Source organism: Suncus etruscus, chromosome 12, assembly GCF_024139225.1.
Source record: "Suncus etruscus isolate mSunEtr1 chromosome 12, mSunEtr1.pri.cur, whole genome shotgun sequence".
Taxonomy (NCBI): domain Eukaryota; kingdom Metazoa; phylum Chordata; class Mammalia; order Eulipotyphla; family Soricidae; genus Suncus; species Suncus etruscus.
Window position 1 is genome coordinate 85,774,684 of NC_064859.1, and position 21,615 is coordinate 85,796,298.

A 21,615-nucleotide genomic window follows, 5' to 3' on the forward strand; every position below is an offset into this window, starting at 1 on the left:
TATTTTTACCTTCAGCTGGATGGATCTGAAGAAGTCGATTAGCCACAAAGAATTAATAAATCAAGCCAGTCAGGAGAGAGTCTGGAGTCAGTGGCTTCTCCCTCATGGCCTCTCTGTGCTCCAAAGCCAGATTGACTTTTCTTTATTAACCTAGTACAAATTTTACCAGGGTAGGTGAAGATTGGATGAGAGACAAAAGTACCTAACCAGGTGAAAATTTATGTATCAAGGGGATAGGTTTAAAGGAAAGAGGAAGATAGGACAATGTTTCATGCACATTACAAATTAATACTTTCTCTACTTCCTCATGTCTTCCTTCCTTCCTTTCTTCCTTCCCTTTCCGTCCTTTCTTCCTTTCTTGTTTCTGATTTTTTCTTCTTTCCTTCCTTTCTTTTTCCTTCTTTCTTTCTTTCTTTCTTTCTTTCTTTCTTTCTTTCTTTCTTTCTTTCTTCTTTCTTTCTTTCTTTCTTTCTTTCTTTCTTTCTTTCTTTCTTTTCTTTCTTTCTTTCTTTCTTTCTTTCTTTCTTTCTTTCTTTCTTTCTTTCTTTCTTTCTTTCTTTCTTTCTTCTTTTTCTTTCTTTCTTTCTTTCTTTCTTTTTCTTTCTTTCTTTCTTTCTTTCTTTCTTCTTTCTTTCTTTCTTTCTTTCTTTCTTTCTTTCTTTCTTTCTTTCTTTCTTTCTTTCTTTCTTTCTTTCTTTCTTTCTTTCTTTCTTCTTTCTTTCTTTTCTTTCTTTCTTTCTTTCTTTCTTTCTTTCTTCTTCTTTCTTTCTTTCTTTCTTTCTTTCTTTCTTTCTTTCTCTTTCTTTCTTCTTCTTTCTTTCTTTTCTTTCTTTCTTCTTTCTTTCTTTCTTTCTTTCTTTCTTCTTTCTTTCTTTCTTTCTTTCTTTCTTTCTCTTCTTCTTTCTTTCTCTTTCTTTCTTTCTTTCTCTTTCTTTCTTTCTTTCTTTCTTTCTTTCTTTTCTTTCTTTCTTTCTTTTCTTTCTTTTTCTTTCTTTCTTCTTCTTTCTTTTCTTTCTTTCTTTCTTTCTTTCTTTCTTTCTTCTCTTTCTTCTTTCTTTCTTTCTTTCTTTCTTTCTTTCTTTCTTTCTTCTTTCTTTCTTTCTTTCTTTCTTTCTTTCTTTCTTTCTTTCTTTCTTTCTTTCTTTCTTTCTTTCTTTCTTCTTTCTTTCTTTCTTTCTTTCTTTCTTCTTTCTTCTTTCTCTTTCTTTCTTTCTTTCTTTCTTTCTTTTTCTTTCTCTTTCTTTCTTTCTTTCTTTCTTTCTTTCTCTTTCTTCCTTTCTTTCTTTTTCTCTTTCTTTCATTCATTATTTCTTTCTTTCTTTATCTTCTTTCTTTCTTTCTTTCTTTCTCTTTCTTTCTTTCTTTCTTTTTCGTTCTTTCTTTTCCTTTCTTTCTCGGTCTGCTCTCTTTCTTGCTTTCTTTCTTTCTTTCTTTCTTTCTTTCTTTCTTTCTTTCTTTCTTTCTTTCTTTCTTTCTTTCTTTCTTCTCTCTCTCTCTCTCTCCCTCCCTCCCTCCCTCCCTCTCTCTCTCTGTCTCTCTCTTTCTTTCTTTCTTTCTTTCTTTCTTTCTTTCTTTCTTTCTTTCTTTCTTTCTCTTTCCTTCCTTTCTCTCACCCTTCCTTCTTCCCTCCCACCATTCCTTCCTCCCTTCTTCTTCCTCTCCCTCCCTCATTTCCTCCCACCTTTCTTTCCTTGCTTCCTTCCTTCCTCCTTATTTCTGGCCTTGTACTCAGGGGTCAAACCTGAGGTGCTGAGTGGACCATATGTGATGTTAGGGGTTTAACCAGGGTGAATGGCATGCAAATGCCTTAACCCCTGTACTCTCTCTCTCTCTGGCTCTCTAAAAATCAAATCTTCAGGAATATTAGTTAAACTTAGCATAACTATATGATGTTGGGAGGATGATCATCTTGATTACAATGTCTTCACCAGTTTTTTAAGATTCTATGGATGTGATTCCAAGAGGTCTTTCCCACTCTTGAACTCCATCTACCAACCAGATTTATAAAGAAGCAAAGTAAATTTTATGATCACTTAAATATTTCTTAGATGTCTCTTCCTGCTTGTACTGCAGGCCTTTTTTTTTTTTTGAAAATACCTTTTCTATAGCAGGCAATGAACTCAGAGTCTCAGAGATTTTCCATGTTTAGTACTATCTACAGATGTTTTATTTCCATAACCAGTTAGTGCATTTGAAGAGAGTGCACTTTAGTCAGTTATGATGTTTTCTTTGTTCTTCAAGAGTATGTACTCTTACACCTGGAACTTGGAAACTTCTTTATCCACTACTATTTCAGATTTCTGCTGAACCTAATTATTATTATACATTCAAGGGGATTTGTGTTTATTAAAACATTATTTATTTTATTGATTGATTGGTTTCTGGGTCACATCCAGAAGTGCTCAAGGGTTACTCCTGACTCTGTACTCAGTAATCGCCCCTGACAGGCTGGGGGGACCAATATGAAATGCCAGGAATCAAACTGGGTCCCTTCTGGGCTGGCCACATGCAAGGCAAATGCCCTACCATTGTGCTATCTCTCTGGCCCCATAGTTCTTAAATTATTTATTTTGCTATTGGCTATTTATTGAACCACACTTCCTCTGCTCAAAATATTTCTAAAATAAATTCAAGCTATAAAATCAACATCATTGTACAAATGAATTAATTGAGACTGCATTTAAAAATATCACAAGTCCTAAATACTGCTGCAAACCATCAACTGAGAGGTGACTTGTTCTTACAGAGTTATTGTTTCTCAAATATACTCTATGTTTTTGAATAAAATGTGTGTGGTATAATGGTCCAAAATAGAAACCAATGGAACTTAAGATAAAGTGCAATGGATAGGGGCTGGAGTGATAGCATAGAGGTAGGGTGTTTTTGCCTTGCATGCTGCTGATCTTGGAAGGACCTGGGTTCAAATCCCTGGTGACCCATATAATTCCCTGAGCCTGCCAGGAGCTATTTCTGAGTGCAAAGCCAGGAGTAATCCCTGAGCACTGCTGGATGTGGCCCCAAGACAAAACAAACAAACAAGTTCAATATACAAGGCACTTGCCTTACACATAGCTGACCCACATTTGGTCCCCGGCACCCTCATATGCTCCTTTGAATCCTGCCTATTTTTATTCCTGAGCCAGAGTCAGAATAATACCTTATCATCCACAGAGTGTGGACCCCAAACCAAAGAGAGCAAAGTGAACAAGAGGGGAGAGAGAGAGATAGATAGATAGATAGAGATAGAGAGAGAGACGAGAACAAAAGAACTGTACAGTTTTGTTCCTGTGATTCCCTTTCATATATTCCCTGTATCAGGATAGGAAAGAGATGGTAGAAAATAGAAAGATGGCAATTCTCAATTTTGTATTTCAGAACTCAAAGTCTTGGAAAAGGTGGAGGAATTCAAGTGATTGGGCTATACATTAGAATTAAAGATGGTATGAAAAAAACATGGTATATTCTTTAATCTGCAAAGGTTAACAAAGAATGGACTGATTAGTTAAAGTTTGGTGAGCTGGTGGTGGGCAACAAGGAAAGGAAGAGGTAGAGAACTTTGGAGACCAGTCTAAGTCCCACTTGAGAAAGAAGCCCTGGTCTTTACTACCCATGAGCCATAGAGTAATTGAGACAATGCCAAAAGATTATTAGCAACTCCTTTTAAAATTTTTCATTTAAGTTTTGCATCCAGAGTGATAGCAGTAGGTAGGGTATTTGCATGTGGTGACCCAAGTTTGATTTCCCAGCACTCAATATGGTTCCCTGAGATCCACCTGAAATGACCTCTGAGCTCAGAACCCTGAATACTTCCACGTGAGATGTCAAATGAACAAAAAAGGTGACTTTTTTTTATATTGGTTGAGGTTTTGTGACTTACAATACTGTAAATGATGTTTCTCATGCTTATATACAATCCCAACACACATACATCAGCCTTTTGAGCATTTTATGGATTAAGCAACTATGTTGTTTGCTCTTGGATTGCCTCCTTATTAAAACATTCCATTGCAATATTCAACATGGCACTCATGGTCCCTCAGTAGAACTCATGATATGCTTCTTTATTTTTTCCAGAGCTCCTTCATTGTTCCACACAATCAGCTTGTGAAGAACTATTTCTTAATATTATTAGGCATTCACATACTCTCTCAATGGGAGGCAGCAAAATGTCTTGTACTTGGTTTTAGACTGAACTCAAAAGAATAGTTCAAGATTCTCCACCATATTTTGAATCACAGTAAAGCACACATTGATTCTAGGGAGTTACAAATGGGCATTTCAAGCGTTGCTTGGTAAGGTCTTAATTATAGTAAGTCCTAGGGACAGAGCCTCTAAGTTGTTGGCTTCTAATTCAAATTGTCATTGTTGATGGGATGAGGGTTGATATCTTTGTCCAATTTTTTTCTGGGCCACATCTGGCAGCTCTCAGGAATTACTCCTGGTTCTGCACTCAGAAATCACTTCTGGCAGGCTCAGGGGACCATATGAGATGCCAGAGATTGAGCCTGGGTCAGCCTTGTGCAAAGCAAATGCTCTATCTGCTGTGCTATTGCTCTGGCCCCTATAGGGCATCAGTTCCAACTTCAATCCTTTCTATTCTGAGTCCCTAGATGATCAAACTAGAGATCTTTAGCTATATTATTGCCTATTATACTTCTCTGTGGAATGTTAGAATGGATGCCTTCAGAAAAAGTTGTTCACAATGTAGAGATGGGAAGGACATCCAAAAGAGATTGAAGTGTGCCCTTTCAGTGGAATACTGGGTATTATTTAGTATATGCTTAAAGTCTGTCTTACTATAAAGAGCTTTCTAGTTTTATTAATTTTCCACGAACTTTATGTATAAAAAGCTAATAAAATATTAACTGTAGTACATATTAATGACCAAAGTTATTCAAATGAATTTGTCTGGTGAGGTAAAACTGATTTCTGTCTGTAAAAAATGCCAAAACACAAATCTATTTTTTCTCTCTGAGGGTGGGGAGTGAGAATAGTTTGGACCATTGCTAAAATGCTGTTCAGAGGATGTTCCTGGGTCTATGCCCAAGAGTGATCTCTGGTAGAATTGGCAGGACCATTTTTATGTGTTATACCTAAATATTAACTAGACCTGGTTTTATTTCTATTGAAAATCTCTTTATGTATTCAAAGGTATATGAGAAATACAAATAAATATGTTTCTTAAAACTCTTCTTTGAGAGAATTGCTATCTTACAGTTTCTCTTGCTAGTAATTTGAATAAAATAAAATAAGAAATAATTGGATCACATTCATTAAGCATTTGCAAGAGTTTTAGCTTTTTGAAATTGTACTTTAAGATAATAACTTCTTAAAAGGATACTGATTTCTTGAGATAACTCTCTGGGATTTTTATTTATTTCATGTAATTTCAAAATGTATTCTGTTCTAGAACACATTTTTTCCCTGTTACTCTAAGTGATTATAACAGTAGATATAAAATGGAGAGGAATATGGTTGCTTGATGGAAGTACACGAATTTTTCTCAGTTTTGGGATTTATTGGTGTTGGACTAGCTGCTCTTATAAACCTAGTGAAACATTTTTCTTCTAGATTTAGATGAATAGAGAGACTGGACTTCAGCAAATATTGATGGAACCAGTTTTATTATGAGAACAGACAAGACTCATCGCTTCTCTTCATTTAGTAATTATGACTGAGCTGAATAACATTTTGGTATCAGAATAAGATAAAACAATTCTTCATCTGAGATTGAAAATAGTATTAGCAAAATAATGACAATTATGAGAATTAACATAATGAAGACATGAGAATTTTATTTCTTGGGCAGAAAAATTATAAAGAGAAATGGTTCAAGATACATGTAAAGAAAACCTTTAACATTTAGGAAAGTGAGGACATATCGGTAATTTCTGAATAGATAAATGAAATTTAAACATAAATGGATTAGGAAGACTAATATGACATCAAGCTGTCATATTAGCATTTTATCAGTTCCCAGAATTGTACTGGAAGATGGTTCTTGTTTCTTCCCCATGAGTTATCACCTTCCTTTTTCATAAGAAATGGCCAGCTTATGAAGATAAGTAGTTTTGTAAGAACTGCCCATAGATATTTAGGTACAAAAAGTCCTGTGTTTATTTTTGTTATTTCTGGTAGTTATAGTGTGAGTCTCTACATTTCACTTGAAAAATACTGTGATCTTTTTGTGTTTCTACATTACACAACAGGTACATACTGAAATCTTTAAATAAGTCCTTCCCTAACTAGGCCCACAGGGATAATGCATTGAAAGGATATCTTTATGATGTTTAAAAGTTTGTTGTTTCATTCTTGGTTTTTTACTTTTTATTTTTTTACTTTATACAAAGAAAATGTATTACATAGTTGACCTTATACATTTGTCTCCAGATAAATAAATGCAAAGTTACTTAGAAAACAATAGAAATAAAGTATAAAAAAGAAAAAGGAAGAAAAGAAAGAGAACTTTTAAAAAAGAAAGAAAAGGGGCCAGAGGGGCTGGAGCAGTGGTGCAGGTGGTAAGGTGTCTGCCTTGCCTGCACTAGCCTAAGATGGACTGCATGCAATTCAATCCGCTGGCATTCCATATGGTTCTCAAGCCAGGAGAGATTTCTGAGCACATAGTCAGGAGGAACCCCTGAGCATCACCTGGTGTGGCCCAAAAACCGAAAAAAAAAAAAAAAAGAAAGAAAAAGAGAAAAGAAAAGGGGCCAGAGGGATAGCATAGTGGTAGGGTGTTTACCTTGCATTCGGCCAACCCCAAACGATTCCTGGCATCCCATATAGTCCCAGTTAGTCCTTCCGTATCTTCCAGGAGTGATTTCTGAGTGTAAAGCTAGGAGTAACCCCTGAGCATTGCCTGGCATGATCCAAAATTCAAAAATAAATAAATAAATAAATGCATGAATGAACAAGTACAGTGGCAAGCTAATCTGTTAAAATTATTGTACCCCCAATGATGTCATTAATAAAGTGGCAATTTAGTAAGCTATTTTTGTTAGCTCTCCATTCTGTTAAATTGGTTTGTTCTTATAGGGATAACAACATCAAACAAATAAAGTTGTGGAGGAATTCAAAGAACTATTACTGATACTGTGAGGTATTTTGTGGGGTGTGTTCTCAGCTGTCAGGCCTCCTGGAAGGAGGATGAAAAGGGAGGGTGCCTGTACTCGCTCCCAAAAGCCCTAGTGATATCAACCCAAATACTGGTGTACCTAAAGTTTGGTCAAATTGGTGTCTCCAAAGAGAATCATAAAGAAATGCTGAGGTAGGTCCATAGGCAAAGTGGTGATTGTGGGTGATGGATGCAGCATGTATGGTTTCAGCTGGGCAGGACTTTGCCCACTCTTTCCTCTTGAGATTGCCAGTTTGGGGCTGTGTGGCTGGTGTGTCACTGCTTTTTCAAGTCTTAGTTTACATCTCTTGGGAGAAAAGAGTGAATCTATGGAACTGGCCTGGTATGAACATCTCTCTCTCTCTTTTAAGAAAATTAAAAAAAAATATTCACTGTGAAATACCACTAAGTTATATGTACACAATGGGATATTCTGCAACTGTTAGAAAAGATGACATCATGAAATTTTCTGACACATGAGTGAATCTGGAGAGCATCATGCTGAGTGAAATGCACCAGAGGGATAGGAACAGACAGAATGATGGCACTCATTCACAGGACATAAAGAAACATTGTAGGAGAATAAGGCCTGAAGACAATAAAAACAATGGGCAGGAGATCTGGTCCTTTGTAGAAAGCTTGCCATAGTAGGGTGTGTGGAAGTTGTACAGGGAGAGAACACTTTTTCTTTTATTTAACATATTTTAGAAAAGATGTTTTACCTGGGAAGCCTTTCTGATTACAAACGTCACAAAAATAAGGCAGTAGAAAATATAGCTACATCATTTACCAAGATTTGCTTTATTGTATTGTTTCACATTTTTGCTATAACAAATTATACAAACCAGATGGTGTCAAACAACAGAGATTTGCGCTCTCTCATTTCTGGAGCTGATTTTAGATGTTCATAATTTGGATTTTAGAGGACAGAACATTTACACGGCCATGCATTTCTGATTGTAGAGGATGGTCTGATAAATTCTCTTGGTCTGTCAAATTGAGAGTCAGCTCTGATTTTGCTTGCTAGGAGAAGCACCGCTCCCTTTCACTTCCTTTATCACCTGGCCTACTCCCGGTGTGTCTTTTAACATCATCTTTCCTCTGGGTGTGTTTATTTCTATGTTCCTTCTTTCATGAACATCAGTTATACATACTGGATTGATAACTACCTTGTTCCAATGTGACCTTATACTTGTATGATCAATATTGAACCCTATGTTCAAATAAAGTCACATTCCAAAGTTCAAGGAAGAGTGCACTATTCAACCCAATATACCTATTGTCTGTTTTACACAACTACACACGCATATACACACATTGTTTTTTGTTTGTTTGGTTTTGGACCACTTTGATGGTGCACAGGGCTTCCTCCTAGAGTTGTGCTCAGGTATCATTCCTGGCTGGTTTGGAAGCCGTAAGGGAGTCTGAGAATTGAACCCAGGTCGGAAACATGTAAGGCAAACACCTTATCCACTGCACATATATCTTCAGCTCCCAACATTTTTTAATTTAAAACATTGTGATTTAAAAATTTATTCATAGTTAAGTTTTAGACATGCAATATTTCAGCATCAATCCCACCACCATTGTCAACCTTCATTCACCAATTATACCTATTAATATAAAATTTATTCACTTGTTCACTCCTTCCCACTACAAATTACGCTGCATATTCCAGACTTACTCTATTGCCTACTTTCAGATAATTTGCCTAAGAAAAAGGATATTTTCTTACATAGTCATCGTGTAATTGTGAATCTCATAATTTTACCATATAAAAGTTTTACTTATAAAAGAAAAACATAATTTTACTTATATTAGTTTTCCTTATTTTACTTACAAGAGTTATTTTATGTATCATATGTTATATGTATTATTACATGTACATAATACTTTTATTTATTGTACTATCCATGTTTCAATTTTTTTTGGCTGAATAACCTTTTATTTTCCTCCTTAAAAAACAAGATTCATTCTATGTTTAGTATTGCATTTTGTTGTTATATCTCACTAACTTCCTTAGTTCATAATATTTATATTGTCTCTATTTTTAAAGGACATGAGCATATCTGAAATTTATAGGCCCTCTTACCTAGTCATTAACTCACTTATTAAACAGCATATTAAAACTATATTTGCCTTTTATTTTATCCTGATTAATTTGAGGTTAGAAATTGAGTGAATATTACTTTAGTGATGCCCTTATAATCATCTGGTTATCACATCCAGAGTTAGCCAATGTTTATCTATAACTTGTTGCTATTAATTTTTTTCATTTGATTCAGGTGTTATCTAATTTTATAAGCATAAAATTATTTTCAGGGGGCCGGCGAGGTGGCGCTAGAGGTTAGGTGTCTGCCTCGCAAGCGCTAGCCAAGGAAAGGACCACGGTTCGATCCCCTCGGCATCCCATATGGTGCCCCCAAGCCAGGGGCAATTTCTGAGCGAGTAGCCAGGAATAATCCCTGAGCATCAAATGGGTGTGGCCCGAAAAAAAAAAGAAAACTGAAAAATTATTTTCAACTAGTACACATCCTATATATAAAGTCATACAGATATCTTGTTGTTCACCAATTTTTCTCCCTGGTTGAGGTTGGAGAGATAATACAGTAGGTAAGTCACTTACCTTGTATGAAGCTGGACTGAATTCGATCCTTAACAAGCCATATGGTCCCCTGATCAACGTCAGGATTAACCCTGAGCATAGAGCCAGGAGTAAGACCTAGACACCATCGGGCATGGTCCAAAAAACAAAAAGAAAATTTCTTCCCAAGTTTACCCTATGTTGTTGAATCTTCATCATGAATAGTTATAAAACAATGATTTTCTAAACCACAGAACCATTGACATTTACTATAGATCCTTGAATTTCTACTTTGAACAAAGCCCTCCTTTAATTCTTGTCCATGTACATAGAATTGTAACAAATGCTCTAATCCCTACATTTAAAAAATGGTCCAAATCACTGTAGTTAATAATTTGAATACCCGTTTTGTCCAGATTTCATTGTGGAGGCCCCTTTATATTGGCTAATATGAACTTGTAATAAAATTTTATTAAATTATTCTAGCACTTTATGATTTTCTTGTTGCATTTAAGCAGTGATAAAGCAGTACATAGTAGTTATAATAATTACTATTGAGGTATCTTTGGGTTTTGGCCCTTCCAGAAGCTAGCCCTAGAAAACGTTTGCATGCTTATATATTATGTAAATACATACAAATATAAACACATGCTATACCTAATATGCATATTTTAGAAATCATAAATTAACACACTATCTCCGCTTCCGACCTATTCCATAAAGCATTTTCCTACTTTCCTTCATTCCTCATTTATAACACGTTTCCTTTCTAGTGAGAACCAACAACAAAGGATCAATCTTTCATTTGCTCAATTCTGCAATACTATTGAGTAGTTTCACTTTTTTCCCCTTTTACTCACACCAACGCAATGAACAAACCTACTCAAAGACATTAGGATTTATTTACACTTTAAATATTTCTCACATCTACATCCCCTGAGTCTGAGGGTATATAACCTAACACTGTGATAAATCATGGGAATTAGTTCTCTCTTTCCTTCTCCCTTTCAGTGTGCTTATAGTTCGTTTGAACTACAATGACATTTGATTATTTAGGATTTTTTTTTCAGTTAGATATGCTCACCACTCTTGTCTTGTTTCTGTTATTACTGATTTAGCTTCATTGTGGCATAGGGAGAATAATGACATGCCTTTATAAATTAGAGAATTTCCACACACACACACCCCTGTTAGCCTTTACACTACATTCTTTCCATTCCTAATTGGTAACCTATGGTGTGTTAACTTATAATGTGTGTAGGATGGAGTTTTTAATAAGTAGATAGATGAGTGTTTTCTTTTTCTGTTTTATTTTATCTTTATTTTCATATCTTACTCAACAGATGCGTCATCGAAAGATGATCCTTAGCACTTTGCTGTTCTTCATAATATTGACTAGAAATGACTCCACAACAATTGAGACATCACCCACATTCCTATGAGAAGCCATATGAGAAGCCAGAAGTGTAACCCAGACTGATTGCATGCAAGGTAAATACCTTATCCACAGTACTATCTCTCTGGTTCCTTTCTTTTTTATTTTTCTGAAGATTTAAACTTCTTTGTTAGGTCAATATTAGAAAAAAATGCTTAAATATTTAAAAAAATATACATCTTGGATTCTGTATTTGATTATTAATTTTTATTTTTGGTTTTTGGGTCATACCCAGCAGCACTCAGGGTTTATTCCTGGCTCTGAGCTTAGAAATTACTTTTGGCAGGTTTGGGGAACCATATGGAATGCTGGGGATTGAACCCAGTTTGGCTGCTTGCAATACAAATTCCTTACACACTGTGCTATTGCTCTAGTCCCTTATTAGCAATTATTAAGACAATTCAAATTTTCTTCAATATATAAGTTCCAAACAAAAGTATAGTAAAAACTTCAGATATTAAGTTTTATATATTTAATTTTTTATTAATATATAAATGTACTTTTTTCTTTTTTACAGGTTAAACCTTTTGATTTTATTCTTCAAAAAAATTTTATCTTAAAATTTTGCTTTCTGGGCCCGGAGAGATAGCACAGCGGTGTTTGCCTTGCAAGCAGCCGATCCAGGACCAAAGGTGGTTGGTTCGAATCCCGGTGTCCCATATGGTCCCCCGTGCCTGCCAGGAGCTATTTCTGAGCAGACAGCCAGGAGTAACCCCTGAGCAATGCCAGGTGTGGCCCAAAAACAAAAACAAAACAAAACAAAAATTTGCTTTCTGACTTTGTGCCTTCAACGCTTTCATGATAATTTCCTGCTCCTCAATAAGAAAAGCATGCTTGATTCTGTCTCAGACATACCTAGCACACATGGAGCTGCCACAGGCCCAGCTGAAAAGGTTTTATTTGTTTGTTTTTGACAGCCTCTTAAGAACTTTAAGTCTCATGGCATGAACTCCTCGAAGTCAGCCCAAGAACACACCACATGCAGACATTGGTGCCTTCCCAACCGTTTTGGCATAAAGTTAACAATTCTATTTCCTAGGGTCAGGATAGACTAGTTTTGTTGGAGGCTGTATTGTAGGAACATCAATGATGGTATGTCAAATGCTGGGCCATTCTGAAGGCCTTTAAGACACATCTTGGAAGAGGAAATTAAGAAAAATATATATGCACTTATTTATAGGATTATTAACCACCAGAAGTTACCTGTGCTTCTTTGTGTCTAGAATTGGTAAGACCAAAGAATTTCTCTTTATTGGACATATGCCTTTTCTTTTTGTTTTGATTTTTGGACCACGCCCGATGATGCTCAGGGGTTCCTCCTGCTATGTACTCAGAAATCGTTCCTGGGTTGGGGGATCATATGGATGCCGGGGATCTAACTGTAGTCCGTCCTGGGTCAGCCATGTGCAAGGCAAACGCGCCACTGCTGCGCCCTCACTCCGGCACCATATGCCTTTTTCTTGTCGCTGACTTTTGTGTTTGTCTTCTTTGGGGACACAGCTAGTGGTGCTCAAAGTCCACTCTTCTCATTTACCGTAGTGTTTAGAAACCAGGCAGTTCAGGGGATCCATCCCATCTCTCCAGCACACAAAACATGTCCACTAACGCTTTGAACTATTTCCTCAGCCTCACATGATTTTATAATTAAAAAAAATTCAGGCTTTACTATCATTTTATATCCATTTGTTAGCAATAAAGTAGATTTAAAAAATAACAGTTTGGGAAAACTGTTAATTTCCCTTTAACTGACAATTTAAATTTTAACTATAAATTAGTCCGTTAAAAACCAGTACATGATTATATACCTGATCTCTCACAATCTTTGTTGCTGGCAGGAAAGCTTTTAAATCCAATCCAAGATGCTGCTCTGACAAGTTCAACCCATCAGTGAAACCATTACTTGGAGGTTTCATCCAAAAAAAGCTTAGTTTTCTATCAGATGACATTGGGTCTCCTAATTTCCAAATTTCATTATGCTTTCCCTGTTCTGGTTTTGGTAAAAAGTCTTAGATGAGCTGTTGATTAGAAGGGAAAGCTTCTGGGATTTTTACTAGACCAAAACTTAATCTCTACTGCCAGAGACACATTTTGAACTTTAAATCTGAAAAGAAGTTTTGCTTTATTAAAAAGGAAAAAATTTCCGACAAAATCCTTCCCAAATCCACAATCCATATGGTGTGGTCCTTCATAATTTTCCCTTTTACTTATTGTCATTTGCCAGAGCTACATGGTCTCTGCATATTTCTTAGCTTTGAAATAAGTTAAATGATAGTCTCATCCTATACAATGTCAACATACTTTATTTACTTTTATTTTGGGGTCACATCTGGCTTTTCTCAGGGCTTACTCTTTTTTTTTGGTTTGTTTTTCGGCCACACCCGTTTGATGCACAGGGGTTACTCCTGGCTAAGTGCTCAGAAATCGCCCCTGGCTTGGGGGGACCATATGGGACACCTGGGGATCGAATGGCAGTCCTTCCTTGGCTAGCGCTGCCTCTAGCGCCACCTCACCGGCCCCACCAGGGCTTACTCTTGGCGCTATACTCAGGGATCACTTATTGTGGGTTCAGGGGAATAAATGGGATGCTGGGGATTGTATTTAGGTCAGCTGCCTGGAAGACAAGCACCCTACCCATTGTATTATCACTCTAGTCCTGTCAACACACTTTAATAGGGAAATAAAAGCATTGAAGTCTTTAGTTCACTGGTGAGAAAGTTATTATTTTTCACAGCTGTTGTTAGTACAGCAGTATATGCAGCAGAGACTTTATTATTAAATTAATTACAAGAATGTGAAGCATCGGGGGATCAAAGATAATATCAAAGTATATTAAAACTACATCATAATTAATATAAAAATTTATCTAAATGTTGTAGATTAAAAACAAAGTTTTGAAAAATAGAGCTATAGTACAGTAAGTAAGTCCTTGACTTACAGCTGACCCTACGTTCTATCTCTGACAGCCAGGAATAATACCTGAGTGTAGAACCAGGAGTAACCCCTGAGTACCACCAGGTGTGGCCCTAAAACCAAACCAAACAAACAAAAGAAACACTAACCCCCCCTTTTTTTGGTCTGGTTCCTGATGTATTTTATTTTTTTGTTTGTTTTATAATTTCTTTATTTAAGCACTGGTTACCAAAATGGTTCCAATACCAAAATGGTTCCAGTGGCTCCAATATCAAAATGGCTACCAAAAATGTTCACAGTTGGTTTTCAGTCTTCAAATGTGCACCACCCTTCATCAGTGTAACTTTCACACCACCAATGTTCCCCATTTCCCTCCTCCCCCACCCCTGCCTGTCTTTGGGACAGGCATTCTATTTCTCTCTCTCTCATAAAGACAGACTCTCAGAACAATGGAATTGAGTATTCAGAGAATGACCCCCCAGACATACTATCAATTAATCTCTGATAAAGGGACAAGAAACGCAAAATTAAGCAAGGAAAACCTCTTCAACAAGTGATTTGGGACAACTGATCAGTCACATGGAAAACAGTGAACTTGGACCTCTATCTAACATCATGGTATATTTTAGATTGCTTTCATTGGCATGGTTCCTGTCGGAGGCTCACAGTAGTCTTATAAGGGCAAGAGACTCTGAAAACTGATCAGTTCTGTTTGAGAGGTAATGCATCTGACACTTACAGCTAGAATTGTTAATAGAAACAGACTCAAATTTAGATCCCTACTCTCTTATCTGAGTGATTTTCCCTGTTAGGATATCAGAAGACAAAACTTAAAGCATTAAGACTAGGAAAGAAAAAGGGAAAAAGTTCATACACATAGGTTGCTACAAAAAATATGCTTATATTAAAGTGTTTTTAAAAAGGAAGACATTTGATGAATATTGGAAAAGATTTTCTGGGAAAGGACTAATTTCTTGTCTTTTCAAAATAAAGCAGAAATGAAAGGTGAAAATAGATATTGTGATATATAAATATCTTTAGAGGAAACAATTTGTAACACTGATTTTACTGATTACCAGAGACTCTTACACCTACTTCCAGATAGAGTAAAATTGCCTAGTGTTTCAGGAACTGCTGGCAGTTTTCCTAGGGGAGGAACCCTCTTTCCCACCTTCACCAAGGGGCATAGATGGCAGTGTCTAGGACCATAGTGTGGAGCTATGCTTACCGGTGTGTTCCAGAATGCTCTCCCATGGGGAATAGGAGATGCTGAGGTTGAGGAAGTTATAAATAGAACTCAGACTGTCATCACTGACATTTTTTTTTTCTGAGACAGAACCTAGATTGAGACCACCATCTGTTCAGATCTAGCAAATGTTCTTATTCTTTGAGATCCAGAGAAACCCCCAGGTAGAAGAAATTTCCCAGGGTTGGGTTTCTGTCCATTGCCAGGTGTGCTAAAATTTAAGCTGTGTGTGGAATAAAATTATTTTTTCTGATTTCCTTGTTCTTAAATTACTCTAGAAATTCAACTTCTTTTTTCATTTGGTTACATATGTACACAGTTTCACACATGTGTGAAAAGGCAGCTAAAGGCAACAGCAATTAAATCAGCACTTAAAAATAAATGTTTGGATAGCTAGGATGTTTGACTCTAGATGAGGTGATTAAATTATATTCCAAAACACACTTTGGGGGCTGGATTAAACTGTGTAAATTTTTTGCAAGCCCTTCTTGTCATCACAACATGATGGTCTATTTGTGTCAGTAGAGTTGTTAAAATGTAAGCTACTAAGAGCAAAGGGAACTCTGTAGTTGAGATGTTTCTTTTGGGTCCCCAAGGTTAAGAAAATTTTGTATTTTCTTTGTCAGTGGGAAAGAAAAGATGGTGGTGTTGAGGCTGGACCACTTTTGACAATAGACAAACTCTCTTTAAAATTTAGGAGTTTTGCAAACTAGTTGTAAAAATCTAATGACAATGGGAAGAATCTTATCTATATGATAAACCAAGACTTCTAAATACAATTAGATCAAGTCTTCAGGCTAAATTCTTTAGCAAACCTTTTTTTAGGCTGAGTTGGAAGAGGATGGATGTCTTTTATTATTAGGATTTAAATTCTTACAACACTACTCAGAGCTAAGGGATGACTCCTGTTGGTGCTTGGTGTAACATAAGGAGATTCAGGAATAGAACCAAGATTAAAAAATAAACCCAAATCCCAGTCAAACCATGCTTGCCCACCACATGCAGGGCAAGCACCTCAAAATCCTGTACTAGCTCTGATTCCAGCAGCTTAATTTTTCTTTCTCCATGAACCCTGGATTTGTAACCATCAGTGTATTCTTCTTACTTCAAAGGAAGTCATCAATGCATATGTTTACAACATATGCTAATGTTTCAATCCATCTACAGTGACACTTTTCAAAATCCAGCCCACCTGAGAAGTGGAAGTCATCAATGCAATTAGTTTTACAATTAGGTTTACAACCTATGCTAATGTTTCAATCCATCTACAGTGACACTTTTCAAAATCCAGTCCACCTGAGACCTTTGTGATGTGAACAAGTATATGGAAAAAAGGCAACCTTGCATAAAACTCTCAAACTAGTTTGCCTGGAGCCTAGAGTTGGTCTTATGCCAGGAAACTTCAGGGGTAGGGTCTCCTTGTATTTAGGTCAAGGCTTTTCTTTTTCATGTCCCTCATATTTTGGTGGGCCTATGCAAACAATAATTGCCACTCTAACACTGTTTTTACTGTGCTCCTTTGACTCTAATCCTTAAAAAAAAACCACTTAAACTTTTGAGGTTAACTTCACTAATATGCATGTGCATGAAAATGTAAAAAAAATACTATGCCTTCAATGTTTAAGGAGTTATATAAGTTTTATGGCTTTAGATTGCTTTGTGTGCTGCTAAGAAATATTATAATATATTACAATCTGGGGACTTGAGGAACAAAGTAATTGTACATGGGTTCTGTTTTATTTTTCTTATTGTTCTTTGGCTGAAAGTTCAAAGTTAAGATATCAGCAAGGGGACTTCTTCTGAGAATTCTATTTATAGGTGATTGTCCTTCCACTGTAACTTTACCTTGTCCTCTTTCTTTGCATGTTTGTTCTCATAATCAAAAATTAAAAATTAAAAAAAAATTCTCTGTTCAGGTGTCTTTGCAGACTTTGATTCCAATAGCCTCTCCAGCTGCCAGAAATTTTTCCCAGAATACAAATCCAGGCATTTGGATTAATTTAACATCCTTAACACCCTTCTGAGATACTGTTCCAGTTCTACACTCAAGTTTTCTCTGACTCTACATATTTGGCACAAAAATATCTCCAAATATATTTAGACTTCAATGTCTGTTTTTGTATCTTTTGTGTCTCTGTGTGAAGATTTTTTTCTACTAGACAGAATTATAGGTGTTTTATTCACAGAGCACAGAGCTTCCTTACCTATTATATTACTTTTGAAATTATACATTCATGTTATACACATTTTAAGTACATTGTTGCATTAAGCCCTTTGGATGGGTTTGGATGGTGGTGGATGGTGATGGATGGTGATGGATGGCCTTTCTCCTCCAACCCAGGCCACCTGTGTCTGGAATCCCTTCCAGCTGGCAGGTCAGCAGGTTCAGGTAGAGGCGAGGAAATTATCCACAGACAGGTTCCAGGAAATATCAGTTTTATTCATGCCCTAGCCAACATGTGTGACTTCTCTCATAACCTTTTACACTGGATTCCTATTCAGCCCTGCATTGTACCTTGTCCCTCAGCCATTGCCTCTTTCTCCCTTTTCCCTCCTCCATCCGTGCAAAATCCTTTTGCTCCTGAGACCAAACCTTTTTGTTACTACCAAAGACCCCACCCAGAAATAGGCAGGTCTTTCTTGTAGGTAAGATTACACAGGAAGAATGGGAGGGTGGGGTAACAGTACATATTTAGCTTCTTTTATCTTATTTTACACATTGTATATTATCTTCTCTTAGAAAATGATGAGTTAGCAATGTAACATATGTGAAAATTCCAGAAGAACCATTTTTCTTTATGGAAGAGAATATAAAGTCTGCCCTAAATTAAAAAAAACTTTTCTTTTCCTAACATGTTTTTGTTTTGGAGCCACACCTGGTGACACTCAGGGGTTACTCCTGGCTATGTGCTCCTAGCTTGGGGGACCATATGGGATGCAAGAGATTGAGCTGAGGTGCGTCCTGGGTCAGCCACATGCAAGGCAAATGTCCTACCGCAGTGCTATTACTCCAGACCCTCCTTTTCCTAATCTTATAACTGTAGATTAAATGCTAAAGTTATTGTAGGTAGGGAAGGGTCAAGGGAAAGACAGGGGATTTGTAGATACCACAGACTCAGAGGTCACTATAATGCAACATGTTTTCAAGCCTTTTAAAACTCTGGATGTCATCATTGTATTCTCTTGAAGGAGAAAGCCATCAGGCAGTGTTTGATATAGTGCTCAGCAAAGCTAAGGTGCCTTTTGCACACATTCCACTGATAATGTACAGTCTATCAGCTCCAAGGTCATTTCATTACCAATGCTTATTTGCTTATTGAGTACAAACACACACATATGTATATATACATACATGTATATATATATACACATATATATTGTCATGACTGTGATAGTCTCTTAGAACTTTCATTGGATACAAAGAATTGCTTTTACAAAATGTGCCCTCTATTATAAGCATTGGTATTCCACAAGGATACATCTTCACCTCTGTTTTCTTCTAAATATTCTCCTTGAAAGATATGATTCATTTCTGTGGTTTTACCTATGTATTACATACTGATGGTTTCGTCTCTATCCTAGCTCTCTTGCAAGTTCCAGATTTGTATACTCAATGCCAATTAGCCATTCTTATTTGTTCATTTCTAAGCATCTCAAATTCAACGTACTCTCTCATTCCATCTTCCCCCAATGCTCCATTTCCTTCCTTCCTTCCTTCCTTCCTTCCTTCCTTCCTTCCTTCCTTCCTTCCTTCCTTCCTTCCTTCCTTCCTTCCTTCCTTCCTTCTTCCTTCCTTCCTTCCTTCCTTCCTTCCTTCCTTCCTTCCTTCCTTCCTTCCTTCCTTCCTTCCTTCCTTCCTTCCTTCCTTCCTTCCTTCCTTCCTTCCTTCCTTCCTTCCTTCCTTTCTTCCTTCAAATATCACAAATCACTTATTTTCAAAATACTAGGATTATCAAACTCCTGTATTTGAGTGCCTTCCTTGGACCATGCACTTGGATAATATTTTGAAATGCACAGTCTTTGGTATTATCTTCTTCATGCCAGTCCTTTATCCTTATTTATACAATTTAACCTGATTCCAAGGAATCTACTTGATTGCAGCAAAGTGCTTTTCTTCTTCCTCTTTTAAGGTAGCGTTCTAAAGTTTAAAAAATTTTATCTCATACTTGGAATTTATTCAGAATAAAGCCGATGGTTAGTTCACCATCCTGTCTTTCATTCTGTACCTCTGATTTAGTTACCTCACTGTACTTATTTTTATGCCATATTTCAACCTAGAGCCCCCAAACCTAGTAACAGTGACTGATTCACATTTTAAAAGAAGCCCTCTTCAATGTGTTTCTTTTCCTTGGGGAGCAGGAGGCTTTCTCCTATCCTATACTTTTGGAAATCTGACCCAATTATTACTGGAACCCCAGGCTCCAAAATGAAAATCTGGTGAGACACAGGTCTGAAAGCAAAAGTCAAATGTAGACACAGGAACAGCCCACACAGTAAAATGGTACAAGAGCAAGGTCAGGAAATCCAACACTCAAGCTAGGAATCCCACCACACAAGCCTTCTGAAAGCAGCTTAATGGAGGAAGACCAAAGAATGAGCCTCTGCCTTTCTCAGACCCTGGCTTTTATTGACAAGAAATAGGCCACATTCTAGGGTGGAGGAGAAATATCAAGTAGGGAATAATCCAATAACCCATCACCAGATCACAGCCTAGGGTGGAGTATGAATATTGATTAGAGTGGGACCAGTAATCCAACACAGGTCTTCTAGGATCAACACTGCCACTTATCTTTACTTTTTTTCTGGATTATAGTATTTCTTACCTCTTTTTATTATGCCATAGTGATTTCTATCATTGCAGATACAGCTACATAGAGGAGTTTAGTATGAAATAATAAAGAAATAGATTCTACACAGCATCAGCTTACGTGGTCCACTTCTAATTTTAAATAGGACAGTACATCATTGACCATAATTTCCATGATCTTAGATAACTGTGTCCTGAATCTGTGGCTAGAGAACATTGCTAACCAGTGAAGATATGGTAGCTTTGCTGCTTGATAGAATTTTAAGAGAAAAATGTTATTTGGAACACATGTCTTGTGAAAACAAAAGGAAACAAGAATATTGGACTAAACATGGTGGGCTCACTGTAATTTAAAGGGAAAAGGCAGAGAGTGCCTAACTAGGGTAAAGAGGTTTAGTTGGGGACAGTAACAAAATCAGTTGACTTTCAGTGACAACATCAAGGCAGGTTCTTAATCATCACATTATTTGTTGAGATAATTAGGTAAGTGTTCTACTTTGCCACAGCCAGTATAAAATGAAGCAACTTGATTATGATTACTGTGCAAAACATGGTGATGGTGTGGAGAGCTGTGGATGAGGATTATCATGTGGAGACAATACTGTTAAAACTTTATCTAGAGCTAGATGGAGTTTAATCCAGAGCAAAGTTTAACAGGTCAGAGAAACATAATTTGGACACCACCACCAAAAGCTTTATATATTCTTCATTATATTTTACTTCTTGAACTAGATAAAAAAATCCTTTAATTGATTCAACAGAAGCCATACAATGCATAACTTTAAGAAATTGAGTGGAGGAGAAGAAACACAAACATGAAAAGATGGGATACAGGGATAAGAGTCTCAGGTGTGGTGATGATGTTAAGAAAGGACAGAATTAAATGTCTAAGCCAAAGTCAACAACATTAAAATTATGAGACCCAATATTTAACAATCAAAACTTAAAATGGGTGTGTTATGCTGGTAGGCTGAGGGTTCAGAAATGGTGGCATGAGATGTACTCTGGGGACATTGGTAGAGGGAGGCAGACACTGGTGGTGAGATTGGCCCTGAAATATTGTATGTCTGAAACCCAACTATGAAGGGCTTTATAAATCACAATGGTTTCAATAAAATATTTAAAAATGCATCACTTTGATTTTACAGTGATTTTTTAAGTTAAATAAAAAATTATATTCCTATAATAGAAAATAAAGCCATTCGATATAAGAGGGTACCACTGAAACACAAATTTTTCTCTTCCTCCCTTTCCCTTCCCTCCTCTCACTACTCTTCATATCTCCTCCCTTCTCTCTTCTCCTCTCCTTCCTTCTTTTCCCTTCTCTTCCCCTTCTCTTTCCGCTCCCATCCCTTTTCCCTACACTACCCTTTCACCTCCTCCTTCCCTCCTTTTCCTTCCTCCTTCATTCCTTCTTTACATTCATCCTATTAATTTGGCAATACTCGGTGATGTTCAGAGGTTACTCCTGGCTCTGAACTCAGGAATCACTCCAGGAGGTGCTTGGAGGACCACGATA

At 36.7% G+C, this 21,615-nt stretch overlaps 1 pseudogene; it reads right to left on the bottom strand.

Annotated features, from left to right (window-relative positions):
- The window catches only part of LOC126024271 (60S ribosomal protein L34-like), a 30,962-nt pseudogene extending 18,716 nt beyond the window's left edge, over positions 1-12,246 (bottom strand).
- Positions 12,247-21,615: the final 9,369 nt, after the last annotated feature.